We start from the raw sequence: 16,113 nt of genomic DNA, 5'->3' as shown, positions 1-16,113 counted from the left end.
TTCGAGAATTGCAAGATGAAGATTCGAAGTTGATGTTGAAACGACAGATGGTTCAGAATAACTTGAGTTTGAAGTGCAGTGTTAATGATAATGGTGCATTGCGTTACCACGATAGAATTTACGTTTCGAATAATCTGGATTTGAAACATGATATTCTTTCTAAAGCTCACAGCAGTGCTTACTCTATTCATCTGGCTAGCACGAAGATGTATTGTGACTTGAAGATGTATCGGTGGTCGAGTATGAAACGAGAAATTTGTTAAGTTGTAGCTAAATGCTTGATTTGCCAGCAGGTGAAAACAGAACATCAGGTACCGTCGAGTCTACTACAACCTGTTATGATTCCTGAATAGAAGTAGGAGCAAATCAACATAAATTTTGTATCTAGTTTACCTATAACTCTGAACCAACTCAATATTGCACACGGCCTGAGCACCTTCACATGGCCGTGGCACACAGCCGTGTCTCTGCCGAGCCCAAGCTTAGTTCTATTCAGAAAAGGGCACTTTTGAGGGTTTTGAAGCATTCTAAAGCCTATATATACACCCTAGAAGAGGATTAGAGGGGTAGACAAAGTTGAAGACAGAAAATACTCGCGAATAGCCATCGGAATCACCTCGGAGCCAGGATCTACATCAAGCCTGAAGATTTCTATCCAATTTCCTAGAAGTTCTTGGGGTTCCCTTAAGTCAAATTTTTAGTTAGTTTCACGATCATCAAGTTTTTGGCATCGTTGCCGGGTTTCTAAGATATTAGAAACATTTGATTTTTATTACTTTGGTCATTTTTACTTTTATTGCAATTTATTTTTTATTTAATTTAATTTTTCTTTTCTAAATTTTCTTTCATTTGCCTCTGGCAAGTGTCTCTAGTTTATAACTAGGAGGAACCCGTTAGGACCTCTACTTTTTGATAGTGAGATCGAGAACACAGCTCGTAGAAACCGAAGAGAAATTAGGCGAAGCCAACAATACATAGAGGAAGGGCATGAGGACGATATCCATACTACAAATGAGGAGATGGTTGATAATCAGAATAATCTGCTACCTCCTGCGATTGTTGCAAATCTAGTAGAACAGAATCCTGCTCTGCGCACTATGTATGATTATACTAAACTTAGTTTAACAGGAACTGAATTGAGTATAGTTAGACCTGCTGTTGCTGCAAATAATTTTGAACTAAAACCTAACACGATTCAAATGATACAACAGTTTGTTGAATTTGATGGTCTGCAGGACGAGGATCCAAGTACTCATTTGGCAAATTTTCTGAAATTCTGCGACACTTTTAAAATTAATGGTGTTTCTGATAATGTCATACGCCTTCGGTTATCTCCCTTTTCATTGAGGAATAAAGCTAAACAGTGGTTGAACTCGTTGCCACGAGGGTCAATCACTACTTGAGAACAAATAACCGAAAAATTTCTACTTAAATATTTCTCGCCGGCTAAAACGGCTAAATTAAGGAATGATATCTCTTATTTTGTGCAAAAGGATCTAGAAACTCTTTATAAAGCATGGGAGAGATACAAGGACTTGTTGAGAAGGTGCCCTAACCATGGGTTACCTCTGTGGCTATAGGTTCAGACTTTTTACAACGGTGTGAACCCCTCAACAAGGCAACTTATCGACGCAGCCGTCGGTGGAACTTTAAACAACAAAACACCTGAAGAGGCCTACGAATTTATTGAAGAGATGTCACTGAATAACTATCAGTGGCAAGTCATGAAAACGAAGCCGAAAAAAGTAGCTGGTGTTTTCAACCTCGATGCGGTTACTATGCTATCTAACTAGGTAGAACTTTTAAATAAAAAGATTGACGGTTTGTATGGTTCTACTCAGGTACATCCAGTGATGAGGTGTGATTCAAATGGAGGAGTACATAACACAGATTATCCATCCTTCAACCCTAGCACCAACGAGGAACAAGTCCAATATATGGGTAATAATTATAAACCTCAAAATAACCCGTATAGTAACATTTATAATACAGGTTGGAGGAACGTCCCAATTTTTCTTGGGGTGGTCAAGGAAATCAATGACCACAACATCCTCCGGGTTTTCAACAACCACCTTACCAGCAGGAAAAGAAGCCGACCCTTGAAGAGATGCTAACGAAATTCATAGCGGTATCTGAAACACGTTTCCAAAACACCAAGACAACTCTAAAAAATCAGCAAGCATCAATTCAAGGGCTCGAGAATCAAATAGGCCAGTTGGCAAAGATGATTTTTGAACGACCATAAGGTAGCTTGCCGAGTAATACTGAAACTAACCCAAGAGAGTAGCTTAATGCGATTATTGTTAGTGATGAAGAAGGGTTAGTTGAACCTAAACCTGAACTGAGGCGAGGATTTATGGTAAGTAAAGGTAAGGATGAGGTGAATCACAGTAAGCAAAAACCGGTAAGTAGAGAATATAAACCTCATGTACCATACCCCAGTGTGATAATGAAAGACCACACAGACGAACAATTTGGTAAATTCCTTAAATTATTAAAGAAATTACATATTAACTTATCATTTATTGAAGCTCTTTCGCATATGCCAAATGCAGTTAAATTTTTAAAAAAGCTTTTAGCAAATAAGCGGAAGTTGGATGATGCATTGCATATGGAATTGAATGCAGTTTGCTCAGCCATTCTACAAAATAAGCTACCCAACAAACTAAAAGATCCAGGAAGTTTTATGATTCCTTGCTTAATTGGTAGTTTAGCTGTTAACAATGCTTTGGCTGATTTAGGGGCTAGTATTAATGTCATGCCCTATAAAATGTTTAAACAACCAGATCTAGGGAAACCCAAACAAACTAGGATGAGCATTCAATTAGCGGATAAAACAATTAGATTTCCTAAGGGTATTATTGAAGACGTACTTTTCAAAATTGATAAATTTATATTCCCAGTTGACTTTGTTGTTCTAGACATGGATGAGGATAGTGACGTACCTTTAATTTTAGGAAGGCCCTTTTTAGCAACTACTAGAACTATCATTGATGTTGGCATAGGTGAATTGATACTTCGTGTAGCTGATGACACGATTAAGCTTCAAGCTCGTGATTTTGCTAATATATCGAGTAATCGAGATGATTGTTTAAATTCTGTTAATTTGAGTAATGTTGCAACTCAAACTTCTTTGCAAGAATCTCCTAGGATGAACGTGATATTGCCTCATTCTAATCAAAGCAATAAGAACGGAGCGACCCACAAAGAATGAAGGCTTCAGATCACTGAACTAGATGAATGGCAAACACATGTCAAGGAGAAACCAAAAGTACACGAAAAATCAAAGTGACACCTCGATAAGCCTAGGGATGAAACAATGCAATTTAAAGTTGGGGATAAAGTCAAGGACCCCCGAATTGTTACTTCAAAGCTTAATACAAATGGAGCAACTCCTTTCACAGTACTGAATGTTTTCCCAAACGGTACAGTCGAGGTAAATCATTCTCAATTGGGCACTTTTAAGGTAAATATTACTCGACTTAAACTTTATGTGGATAATAGAATTGATAGTGAGGAGTCTCGACTCCGCGATCAGCCGTAATCATGCGAATGAGAGGTAAGTCGAGCTTAGACTCTAAATAAGTGCTTCTCAAGAGGCAACCCGAGCAATAACACCACTAACTAGTTTATTTCAACTATTTTTAATGTTTTTTTGCAGGTACAGTGGCCCACACGAGCGTGTCCTCGACCGTATGAAAACAGGGCTAAAAATTCCCCAAGTATCGAGCCACAAGGCATGAATTCAATCAAAACAACCGTGCGACATGGCTGTATAAAGCACACGATCGGAACACACAGGCGTGTCTTAGGACATGTGAAAACTGGAACAAATTTTTCAAATTTAAATAAGTCAGGGAGCCACACGGGCAAGGAATACGGCCGTGTGTTCGGACACACGGGCAAGGAACACGGCCGTGTGTTCGGACACACGGGCGTGTGAGACACCACACGGGCGTGGGAGAAGCGAACAACATTGCACACGGCAGTGCGATACAACCCTGTGTACCACACGAGACTGCCACACGGGCGTTTCCTCAAGCCGTGGGACGATTAGACATTAAATTTTCGCGATAAACACGGACTGAACACAACCCAAACGGGCGTGTGACACAGGCGTGTGACACGGCCGTGTTGCCTAACACAGGCTTCACATGACAGTGTGCCCTTTTTAAACCCCCAACCCTAACTTTTTCTTCTTCTTCTTCTCAAAAGTTCTTCCACCAAACCCTAGTCGCCGCAGCCTCCCTCCCCCCACCGTCGGGCCACCCCTAGCTTCCCCTTCTTCTCCCCTTTTCTTTTCCTCCTTCCTCCATCTCTTTCTTTTATTTTCTTTTCCTTTTCAACTCTTCCTCATACCCACAACCCCACCCCACCACGCACCACACGGCTTTACCTGCCACGCCCGTGCCTTCCCCAACGCCGCCACACCAACAAGTAGCACCTCCGTCCAACCCGACCTTCACCCCCGCTGCCTCGCCGCTATCTGACCATCACCTCCTCACGGCTTCGGTTACCCCTTTTTACCCTTTCTTTTTCTTTACTATACTTATTTATTTATATTAATTAGTATTAGTGTCCCTTTATTTATTTTTGTTATATTATTTTCAATTATTTTCATTAGTATTAATCTTAATAATAAATAATCCTGTTAGTCTTACTATATTAGTTCTAGTCTTTTTTCAAGTTATAATTGAGTAGTATTACTATTCTGTTCTCGCACTATTCCCCGTTTCTATCACTTTTTAGGACTTTGTCTTATAGTTTTAGACTTAGTTATTTGGTCCCTTTTTACTTCTTGATTAATGATGATTCAAAACTCTAATTTTTACATATTTTTAGTCTCTACACATACTGTTTTAGAACCTAAATTTTCTTTGGGATTATTTGGATTTTATTTAGTGCTACATTATTTATTGATACAGCCTTTTATTTTTACAGGTACAACATGAAAAACACAAGAGGCAAGAAGACTGCTGTCCCCGCTTCGAAAAAGCGGAAGGGTCTTGGCGCAACCTCATCGAGCGCTTCAACCGAATCTCACCACCCTCTACTTCGGTTTTCATTAAACCCACAGGAAGACCTGTTTTAGCTTCTTCGCGTACGATCGCTAGGTGTGGGCTGATGTATCGATTGGGCCGCTTTGGAGTAGGTCAAACTTGCTCACCTTGTTCGCTTCCATCTCGATACTGCCCCATGAGATCGGTTCTTTTCAATTATCGAGCCTACCTATTTAGAGTTGACATTGGAATTCTGCACTACTTTTCACCTACAGCACATGATGAATATACATGACGAGGCTGGTACTATCGTTTTTAGACTTGGTGGACTTGTCAGGCATATGAGTGTACCCGAGTTTGGAGCTGCTTTGGGCCTCTATACGGAGGAGTTCATGGCTTTAGAGAATTTTCTACAGCTTTACCGTCACATATACTATTCGCCATCTTACTGTTAGACCGACCTTACAGTGAGCACGATTCCCTATGACGCCAGTCACTCAAAGGCGACGTCTCTCCCTCCAGCACTACGCTACATTCATGCCATCTTGGCTCACACTTTGACTGGGAGGAGAGAGAGCACTGGAGTAGTTAACACTACCGACGTGACTCGCATCGCTCGACACTTCGACCTCTTCGACACTCCAGAGATGTCATCGACACTCACATTAGTAGGTCAGATGACTCCTCAGGGAATATCTAGTATGATCCACATGAGGATGATAGAGCGACGCCGTGGATTTGACCCCTCTCAGTACAGACTCGTTCAGTCTAATGACCAGGATGAGCCAGAGGACATTACTAATGATGTCCCTCCCCCTCACGAGGATCAACCACAGCCTCTACCATCAAGTCCCCCTCACGCTCCTTCCACTGCTAGCTTTTAACGAGTGTCATTCGAGGAGTTCATTGATTTCCATCAGTACTGTTCTCAGAGGTTTAAAGCCTTAATACGATGTTCGAAAGTATCGATGAGACTTTGCAACAGATTCGTGAGCACCTCCATATCGCTCTTCCAGCGCCACCGGCTCACGACACCGATAATGAGGACCTTTGAGTCCATCTATTTTATTTTTATTTTTATCTTTATTTTCATTTTATCTTTCTTTTATTTATTTTTGAAGACTTATGTTTTTAGATTTTGAACTATGTTTATCTTAATGGTCATTATCAAGTAAGCCTTAATTCTCTTCCACAATGGTGTTTATTTTTTTATTAGTAACACAGAATCATGTCTTTCATTGGTTATATCTACAAATCTAGCCTTCACTATTCCAAGGATTTCATCCAAAAATTCAGGGCAGTTTCGCTTTTCTCCCTTTCTTTTGATATTATGCTTATATTAATATTATATATCTTTGTACATCAATGACAATGTACATCTTAACTATGGGGAGGTTATTTATGTGATTATCAGAAATCCCTGAATTTTTATCTTGTTCTCAAATAATTTTCTCATATCAGTATTAGAGTGAATTCTGATTGATTTATGATTTCTGTTATGTTTTTAAAGTAAATCATAGGTAACTGTGAATTGATTGTTTAAACTTTAAGACATTAGAGAATCGAGTATGATAAGTTGAAACTTTTGAGAAATAAAATTGCTAGGTTGTTTCCCTAAATTGAGGTATTATCTTGAAGTTTTGAGTTTAGAAGGACTGACATCAAATACCCATAATTTTCGTGACATTTTGAGCCTTTTAGAGCATATATCTTTCTTGCTCATTGATTTTATTGGTTATGAGTGTGTCAACATTGATTTGTTATTCTAGAACTTGCATCGATTATACATGTCGAGACCACACCCTTGATTTGATATACTAAAATGATAAAGGCACTTAGGTTTTAACCCATTTACCCCATAAAAAGCCTACCCTCATGATTAACCCTTAGTGAACCCCTTTAAGCTTAACAAACTATCTTTTTTTGAATTTTACCCTCAATTTTAACCCCTATATCATACTTTTTGATTCGTTGAGAATTTTTCCTAATTTATTGAGCCCCTTTTTGTCGAGATTTGGTTTTGTTAATTGCCTAACTATTGTCTTTCTTTCAAATCTTATAATTTTCTCTTATACAATTATTCTTATTTAAAAAAAACCATACATATTGGTAGTAATTCTTTGTTTTTGAGCTTAAGTACTTAATTCCATATTTTCAGATGAACCTCATGTTTATTTAAGTGATGTTATTTATTTTTCCAGTTAGGTAATTTATCACGTTAATCTCGATTCTAACCGTTTCTTTTTCAGCCTTTATCCACACCTTATCCCAAAGCCCCTTTACAACCTTGTAAAGATCTTTTGATTTGTGTATCATCTAATTTACAATGGTGGAGATTTGATCTTCATGCAAGCCTATGGTAATAACTTTCATGTTTGACTAATGAGTGCTTAATCATTGAACCTTAAACACATTGAGTGATTTGAGTGAACCTTTAGTAAGGATGTCAATCAATGTCAATTTGGAATTAATGATAATTACTTAGATAAAGGGGGATGCCTATAATTTTATGCTTAAAATGATCAACTTTGACTATTTGAAGCTTTAATGTTCTTTTAGTTCAATTTTCCATGAATGATTACTTGTGAATTATATTGAAACATTATTGATGAGAATTATAAGTTGATAAGAATTTATTTTGATTGTGAGTTGAGGATTTTGCTTGAGGACAAGCAAATGCTTAAGTGTGGGGATATTTGGTAAACCGTAATTTATACATATTTTTACCCCATGCTTGCCATATTTATGAATAATTTCTCTTTGGTTTTAGTGAATTCGATGCTCCTAATCCTTTAATTTCATGTTTTCTACTCAAGAGAGCTTAAGATAGCAAAAAGAGCAAGAAATCAGCCAAAAACGGACAAATTGGGCCTAAATTATTGTTTCACACGGCCTAGGCACTTCCACACGGGTGCTCTACACGCCCGTGTGTGACACATGAGAAGACCACACGCCCGTGTGTCATGGCCGTGTCGACTAAGAACCAACTCAATATTGCACATGGCCTGAGCACCTTCACATGGGCGTGGCACACGACCATGTCTCTGCCGAGCCCAAGCCTAGTTCTATTCGAAAAAGGGCACTTTTGAGGGTTTTGAAGCATTCTAAAGCCTATATAAACACCCTAGAAGAGGATTAGAGGGACAGACTGAGTTGGAGGCAGAAAATACTCGCGAATAGCCATCAGAATCACCTTGGAGCCAGAATCTACATCAAGATTGAAGATTTCCATCCAATTTCCTAGAAGTTCTTGGAGTTCTTTATGTTTTGTTGTTTTCCAAACTTTGAGATGTTTTTCATTATTGTTATGAACTAGACCCCCTAAATACCTAAAGGAGATGAAACCTAAGATGAATCTTATTACTCTTTGATTTATATGATAAATATTTGTTCTTGTTCTTAATTGTGAGTTTTAACCATTGCTTTAATATTCCAGGATATTAATTCAGGTTCTTGATGTGCTTATTCAGTGGAGAAAAAGTCCCTGTTTAAGAGTAGATCATCCATAATTAAGCGGAGTTGAATGCAATCTTAGAGATAGGATGACATAAATCTACCACATTAGAGTCAAATCTAATAAAGGAATCCATAGATCGAGTTAATGCGACAATAGGGGTTTTAATTAGAAAGAGATTTCAATTAATTAACCGAGAGTCAGTTGTTTTTAGTCTCGAAATGGATAATAACATAAATCATGGATTTCTACGGAATAAGTCAAGTGAATAAATTGTCTAAGTCAAAGGTAATAAGTGAAGTCCAGGTGGATTCTTTCTTGGGTATTGTCTTCTCCATTGGTTTTTTCTAAAGTATTTTCCAACTTTTATCTCTGTCGTAATCTTAGTTAAATTAGAAATTTAGTTTAGTTTAAAAACATCCTTTAATTCTTAGGCTAGATAATAAAAAGATAGTAATTACTAGTACTTTTAGTCCTCATGGATACGATATTTCTGGTCTCACCATAACTATACTACTGCTCGATAGGTACGCTTGCCTTAAGTCAAATTTTTAGTTAGTTTCACGATCATCACTTGTATTGTTTAATGTCATTTTAGATTGTCGAAAGGTTGGACGACCGGACCGGCACTCAAGTCACACTATCCAGCTCATCTCGGTAGTTTTTGGAATATTTAATTCAGATTATATGGCATGTATAGGCTCTTGTGTGGTTTTAGTTAATGCTTGGCTTATGTAAATATTATGAAGGATATGTTGTGCAAATAACCAACTTACATATTACATGAGAATGAGGTATTATTTTTATGCTAGTATGTATGGTATATATATAATTGAAATGTTGTGATCGTCGTACCTTTGATAGGTATTTTGATTAGGTAATGCTTGAGTGAATTGATGAATCGAAATGATGTTTATTTTGATGTATAATTATATATACTTGTGATACCAATTAGGGTAAATTGGTTAGGCACTTATTAGGTTGGTTTTGGTGTGTTTTTGGCTCAATTAATGTCATTTTGAATTGGTATTTTGGTTGGTATTTAGGTTTCTTAATGTTCAAGCAAACTTGAAATGGTAAACTTGTGTTTTAAGGTTTATTTTGGGGCTGCACGGCCTGAGACACGAGTGTCTCAGTCGTGTGTGATATACGGTCGTGTGTACCCTGTAGGTTTAAGGCATACAAGTTAGGCAGTTACACGACCTAGCACACGGCCTAGCACACAGGCATGTGAGGCCCTTTCGAAGGTTACACGGCCTGGTACACAGGCGTGTGGCTTGGCCATGTGACCCAAGTCAGTGAGTTACACGAGCAGGGACACGAGCTGGGACACGACCGTGTGTCCCTATTTCGAATGTCCACATAGACGTGTGACCCCTGCGGTCCATAATTTTTAATTTTTCTTAAAATTTTCAAATGCTTTTTATTTAGTCCCGGATTGTTTCTATAGTATTTTTTTTTAAGGCTCGAGGGCTCATTTAAGGGACATTATGAATATTTGAATGAAATTATATTATGCTTGCATTGATGTATGATTTGAATGCTTTACTATTTTGTTTGTCCGATAATGCTCAGTAACCTTATTCCGGCGACAAATACGGGTTAGGGGTGTTACACGACCCATGTTATAATTTTTAATATTGTTTAAGATTTTAGATGTTGTCATTGTTGAATAGTTTAAGTAATAGGGATTAATTTGATAGATTCTAAAATTAGAAGTGAAAAGGGGCTAAATAGTGATGTTAATTGTTGATTTTAAGCAATAGGGACTAAATTGTGAAAATTTGGAAATTAAGGGGTAGAATTGAAAATAGAGAGCTAAATTTAGCTTAGATTGAAATTAGTATAAAAATTTGAGGTTAAATATGGATATTAAAATTAGTCTCGATTTGGGGACTAAATTGGGGATTAAGCAAATCGTGGTGTAACATTTGAAATTTAATGAAATTTGAGTTGTGTATTATTAATCTATTGTAATTATTTTATTCTGTAGCGAACATCGTCCCGAAATGCTCGAGTAAGAAAGGGAAAGACAGGGTCGACGTTGAGTAGCTCGGAATATACAGTTTGTGTTTCTATAATATAAACTATTAAGAACGCTACTTTTATACATAACATTATTTGGTAAGTATATACAGATATAAAGTGAGTTATTCCTTTGAAACAATTTCATGAGATGTGAATTTGAATTGAATGATTATTAGTGACAATGTAACACCCCTTACCCGAGTCCGAGGCCGGGACTGGGCATGAGGCATTACCATACTTAACCACATGCATACAATCGTTTCCGAGTCACCAAGACTTGATCAAATTTAAAACTTTTTCGAACTTTATTTAAACTCCTTAATGTGGGCCTACAAGGCCTCAAACTCTCATTGGAAACCATTCAAAACCAACTCGGGTCCTTAAACTGACTTAATAAAAGTGACCCTTGAAACAAGGCACATGCCCATGTGGAAGGGCAACACACCCGTGTGGTCATTATAACATGGCTGTGCTGATGGCCCGTATGACACACACGGCCTAAGCATCTAGGGACACGCCCGTGTCCCATGCCCGTGGGAATTAAATTCTAAATTTGAACCTACAGGGGTTTTCACATGGCTTGACACACACCCGTGTCTATGGCTCGTGCCTTTGTCCCTCACACGGCCATGACACGCCCGTGTCTTAGCCCGTGTCTAAAAACCTTGACATTTTGTTTCTAACGTCAGCATCCAATTTAGGGCACATAGGCAAGGCACACGCCCGTGGCTAGAGACCGTGTCCTCCATACAGCTGAGACACACGGTCGTGTCTCTGCCCATGTGTTTACTACCACGCATTCTGACTTGCAAATTTTACATGCAGGGGACACACGGCCAAACAAACTCCCGTGGGGCTGACTGTGTGTCACACATGGCCTAGACACACACTCGTATGTCTACCCATGTGGACAATATAAGGCTATCTACCAAGCCTTTGCCACCCATAAAACAAAATCTAACACCAACCAATCTATCAAGTCTAACTTAATATGATTTTTCAACCAAACAACCATAGCTAAGGCCTATGTACATTTCATATATTCAACCATGCTCATAATTTCACATTCATGAAAGGCTAGCTCGCATGCACATAATAACTTTCAATATTTAGCCATTTTCTATGGCCTTATACAAAATGAATAAAATGCTAAAGTAAGCCAACATATTCACCAATTAACAATGACACAAAACTCAAAAGTTAGAGTCCTATACATGCCATAATCAAAATAAAAGTTCTAACTATACCAAGTGCTTCGATTGATAGTGTGATCGATGCCTCCGACGTTCGTTGATCCATTAGCTAATTAGGCGACACTATAAGAAAATAGAAGGAAACAGGGTAAGCATAAAGCTTAGTAAGTTGCATGATAATAAACAACAACTACTTATCATAAAGCAATAGGCTCATAACCTTTCATAGTTTATTCATGAGTACCATAATTAGATGTAAGTACAACTTACTCATCACCCTCCAATACAACTCATATTGCATACATTGAGCCCATATCTCATACATTTCAATTAGGTACCTGTACCACTCTTCACATGATCATAACTTTTCTTATTTCGATATAAATCATAAACCTTTTCTTGAACCATTTGGAATACTACCGGATACACAATAGCCCTAACATGGGTTAAGATGCTGATGCCATGTCCCAGACACGGTCTTACACTGGCTTTCATGTAGCGAGGCTGATGCCATGTCCTAGACAGGTCTTACACTGACACACTACAAGCTAACGCCATGTCCCAGATAGGTCTTACACTAGCTTGTATATCATGGGGCCGATACATGTCCCAGACATGTCTTACACTAGCTATCGTCTCAATGCCGATGCATGTCCCAGACATGTCTTACACTGGCTTAAATATCTCGAGGCCGATGCATGTCCCAGACATGTCTTACACTGGCTCTCATGCTATGGCTGATGCATGTCCCAGACATGTCTTACACTACCACACATATCACCCATTATCACGGTACAAATATCCAAGTCTATTCCAAATGTTCAATGAAAGTCTTTACTACGTAAATTTCTCAACATGTATTCTCATATTCAACATCAAGACAATTTAGGCCATATCAACTCAAGTACACATCATAAAGATATAGGTGTATTATTAACAAACAACTTACCTCGGTATTAAAAATATGACTATTTCGTCTTAGTCCACTAGCTTTGCTTTTCCCCGGTCTAGGCCTAGATTTTGTAATTCTTGATCTATAATGATGAAAATTCACACATTTAATCATTTTATTAATCTAAGTACTCAACAATTCATAATTGGGCAAAATGACCATTTTGCCCTTAGACTTTCACAAAATGACCATTTTAGCCCTAGACCTGAAAATCAATTTTTTATCAAATTTTATTATTAGCTAAGCCTATTTCACAACATTATTATCTATTTTACAAACTTTACAAAATGGTCCTCTTAGGGTTTTCATGAGAAGTCCATTTACAAAAATTACTTATTTTACAACCATGATTCAGTTTCTTCCATAAAATTTCAGAAAATAACATGAAAACTCTCATGGTAAAACCCTAGATTTTCAACCATTTTACAAAATAGTCCCCTCATTTAGAAGCTCATGCAACAAGAGTTCTAAAAATACAAAAATCATCAAGAAAGACCATCAAAATCACTTACTTGAGAGGGTTACAAGTTGCTAAAATTTTCAAGCTTTCAAACCCCAACAATGGCTGAATTTTCAGTGGAGAAGAAATGGTGAAAAGGGATGATATCATCTTTCTTTTATTTTATTTCTATTTTAATCAAATAAGCTACCAAAACCCACCTAATTTGACTTTTTGACCATTCTTGTCCCCATGGCCGGAAAAGCACTCTTTTTAGGTCTATTTTCCATTTAAAGATCCCAAATTTTGGTTCTCTAGCTATTTGACACCCTTAGCTATCAAAATAGGACTTTTGCACTTTATGCGATTTAGTCCTTTTTCGCGATTAAGCTCTCAAACGCTAAAATTAATTCACCAAATTTTTCATGCACCTTTAAAATCATGTCATCAGACATAAAATAATATTAAAATAATTTCTATAGATTCGAAATAGTGGTTTCTTAACCACTATTCCAACTAGCCCCAAAATCGGGCTGTTACAAAGAAGGTATTAAATTGCATAGTTATAAAATAAAATATTGTATATGTATATTGTATGGGGTATTGGATTTGATATGAAAATGAGATGGTTGGAATCCACGTGTCTGAATTCAAGTCACATTAATAAAGGAGGTAAATGGTAAACTCAAGATAATACTTTGAGGTAGTAATGATTTGAAAACGGCAATGCTATTGAATAGCAAGTATGATAGAATAAAGTGAAATATAGAATGAAATGTGAATTGGGAACTAAAGTAGTGAATGGATACATATTTAAGGAATGATGTTTAATTAAGTATGCAATGAATTGAACTATGATTGAGATAATATTGCATAACATCATTTACTATAACTTGAACATGTAATTGTATTGTATTTTACTTTTATGTTAGAATTATAGAAATACCACTAAGTTATACTCAGTGTGTGATTTTGTTTTTTGTGCGCAGGTTAGGTACTTTCAGCTTATCATCAACACAGCATCCAACAACAAATCCCGAGCTCAAGTCTTTTTTTGAGGTTGTTTACAATGTGATAATATTTTGGTTTTCTAGTGAAGTGATGATTATGTGTATATATGGTAGTGGTTGAGGCTATGTTTGTATAATAGCTTAGCTTAATGTTTTGGTTAGTAGCTTAAGTAGCTAAATGTTAGTCCAATTATGGAAAAATTTGGTATGAACAAAAGCTTTGGATGGTTGATCTTTTTCTAGTATGTTTGATGATACAAAATGAGGTACCAATGAGGGTAAATAGGTTAGGCATATTAGATGATTGATTTGGCCTATTTTGAGCATGTTTAATTGTGTTTTAAATAGTTCAAATGGTTGGTAATTGAGTTGCTTAGTGTCTAAGTAAGTATGAATTGATAAACTTGAGTTTTAAGGTACATTTAGGTACACACGGCCTGGGACACGGTCTTTCACACGGCCGTGTGTCACACACGGGCAACACACATGGGCTAACACATGTGCCCTTAATATGTTGTAAAATAGTATAAGTTCAGTTCCCACATGGGCTAACACATGTGTTGGGACACAGTCATGTGTCTCAAGTCAATGAGTTACACGGATAGAGACACGGGCTGGGACACGGCCATGTGTTCCAACTTCGAAAGTCACACAGTTTAGAGCGTTCCACACGGCCTTGCCACACAACTTGTGACCCCTATTTTTAGGTATTTTTTGAAATTTACCCTAAACTTCTAGAATTATTTCAAATTAGGCCCTGTTTGTTTTTAGACTATTTTTGGAGTCCCGTAAACTTGTATTAAGGATTATAAGAGTATTTTTACTCTGATTTGGAATGAAATGGCAAACTTGAATTAGGTGAAGTAGGTCATTCTACTAATATCATCAAAAGTAGATAAGCAGAGTATAGACCAATACTCTGATGTTAATAATTGGAATAGTCTTGTTATGAATCCAACTTCTAGCTTTCAAGAGGGAATAAATAGTGATAAGAATGTAGACAATGGAAGACCAAGATTAGCATTGCATAGCATGATTCATTATTCGATTGTATAAAACACTATTATGAAAATATTTAATTGGCATGATCTGCCCCTGTATAATATATTGTTGTTGATAGTTAGCTTACACCATGGCTTATAATGTTAATAAATCTTCTGATTGATTAGAAATGTTTATGATCCTAATCCGATAATGGGGAGGGGTTAGGGGTGTTACACATGTCAACACATTCAAGATGTTAATTAGCATATTAAAGTTATATAAAACCATTCTATATCCATACTAAAAGCATGGAAAACCAAAACCTGCATGTATACACCCAAAATAAATTTAGCATGTCGCTCAAGGCCAATTAAAATAAACAAAAATAGTTGTAATACCTTTAACTTGTATCCATTGCCGGAATGGGATTACGAGGTATTACCAAACAAAACACCATATCCGAACAATTATATATGTACACATAAACTAGATTCTTAAATCAGCCAAAATTTAATTCATAAACTAACACAACTATTTTATCTCAAGTCATATCATATCGTACATATTTATAGTCACATAATTTGTATGCAAAATAAATATGAAATATGTCATATTATACATAAAAGGATATACCGATTTTAACAAAAACGAGCTATAGACCTAAATGAATATCCACCAATTATAATACCTAAGTGTACATTTACTTTTATAATAACAAATGAATTCATTAATATTTATGATATATGCATATATGCATATATATATATATATATATATATATATATAGTTAACATCTAATTCTTCAAGACAGAAATTTTCCTTTATAAAATTACCATTTCACTTTAAAACATTTTAAAATGCAAATATCAATTAAGTTCATACTTAATATCACACGTCAATACACCATAAAATATCTATATAGAGAGAGAGAGAGTGACTAATTAATATAGTACCAAATATCTATATCAAACAACCACATAAGTCACATAATAAAGCCAAACACTTACTTATGCTAATACCATGTAATAGTCCACTTACGAAACTAACCATTTA

The 16,113-nt window shown here is 36.6% G+C and overlaps 1 non-coding gene across 1 annotated transcript; it reads right to left on the bottom strand.

Moving 5' to 3' along the window:
- Window positions 1–1,457: 1,457 nt before the first annotated feature.
- LOC128282923 (small nucleolar RNA R71) lies at window positions 1,458–1,564 on the bottom strand. Its single transcript, XR_008273273.1, has one exon. It is a non-coding gene; the product is annotated as a small nucleolar RNA R71 (small nucleolar RNA).
- Window positions 1,565–16,113: the final 14,549 nt, after the last annotated feature.

This window comes from Gossypium arboreum, chromosome 10 (assembly GCF_025698485.1).
Source record: "Gossypium arboreum isolate Shixiya-1 chromosome 10, ASM2569848v2, whole genome shotgun sequence".
In the NCBI taxonomy this organism is placed as follows: domain Eukaryota; kingdom Viridiplantae; phylum Streptophyta; class Magnoliopsida; order Malvales; family Malvaceae; genus Gossypium; species Gossypium arboreum.
The sequence above is the reverse complement of the archived record's forward strand: the minus strand, read 5'-3'. Positions and strand labels throughout refer to the sequence as shown.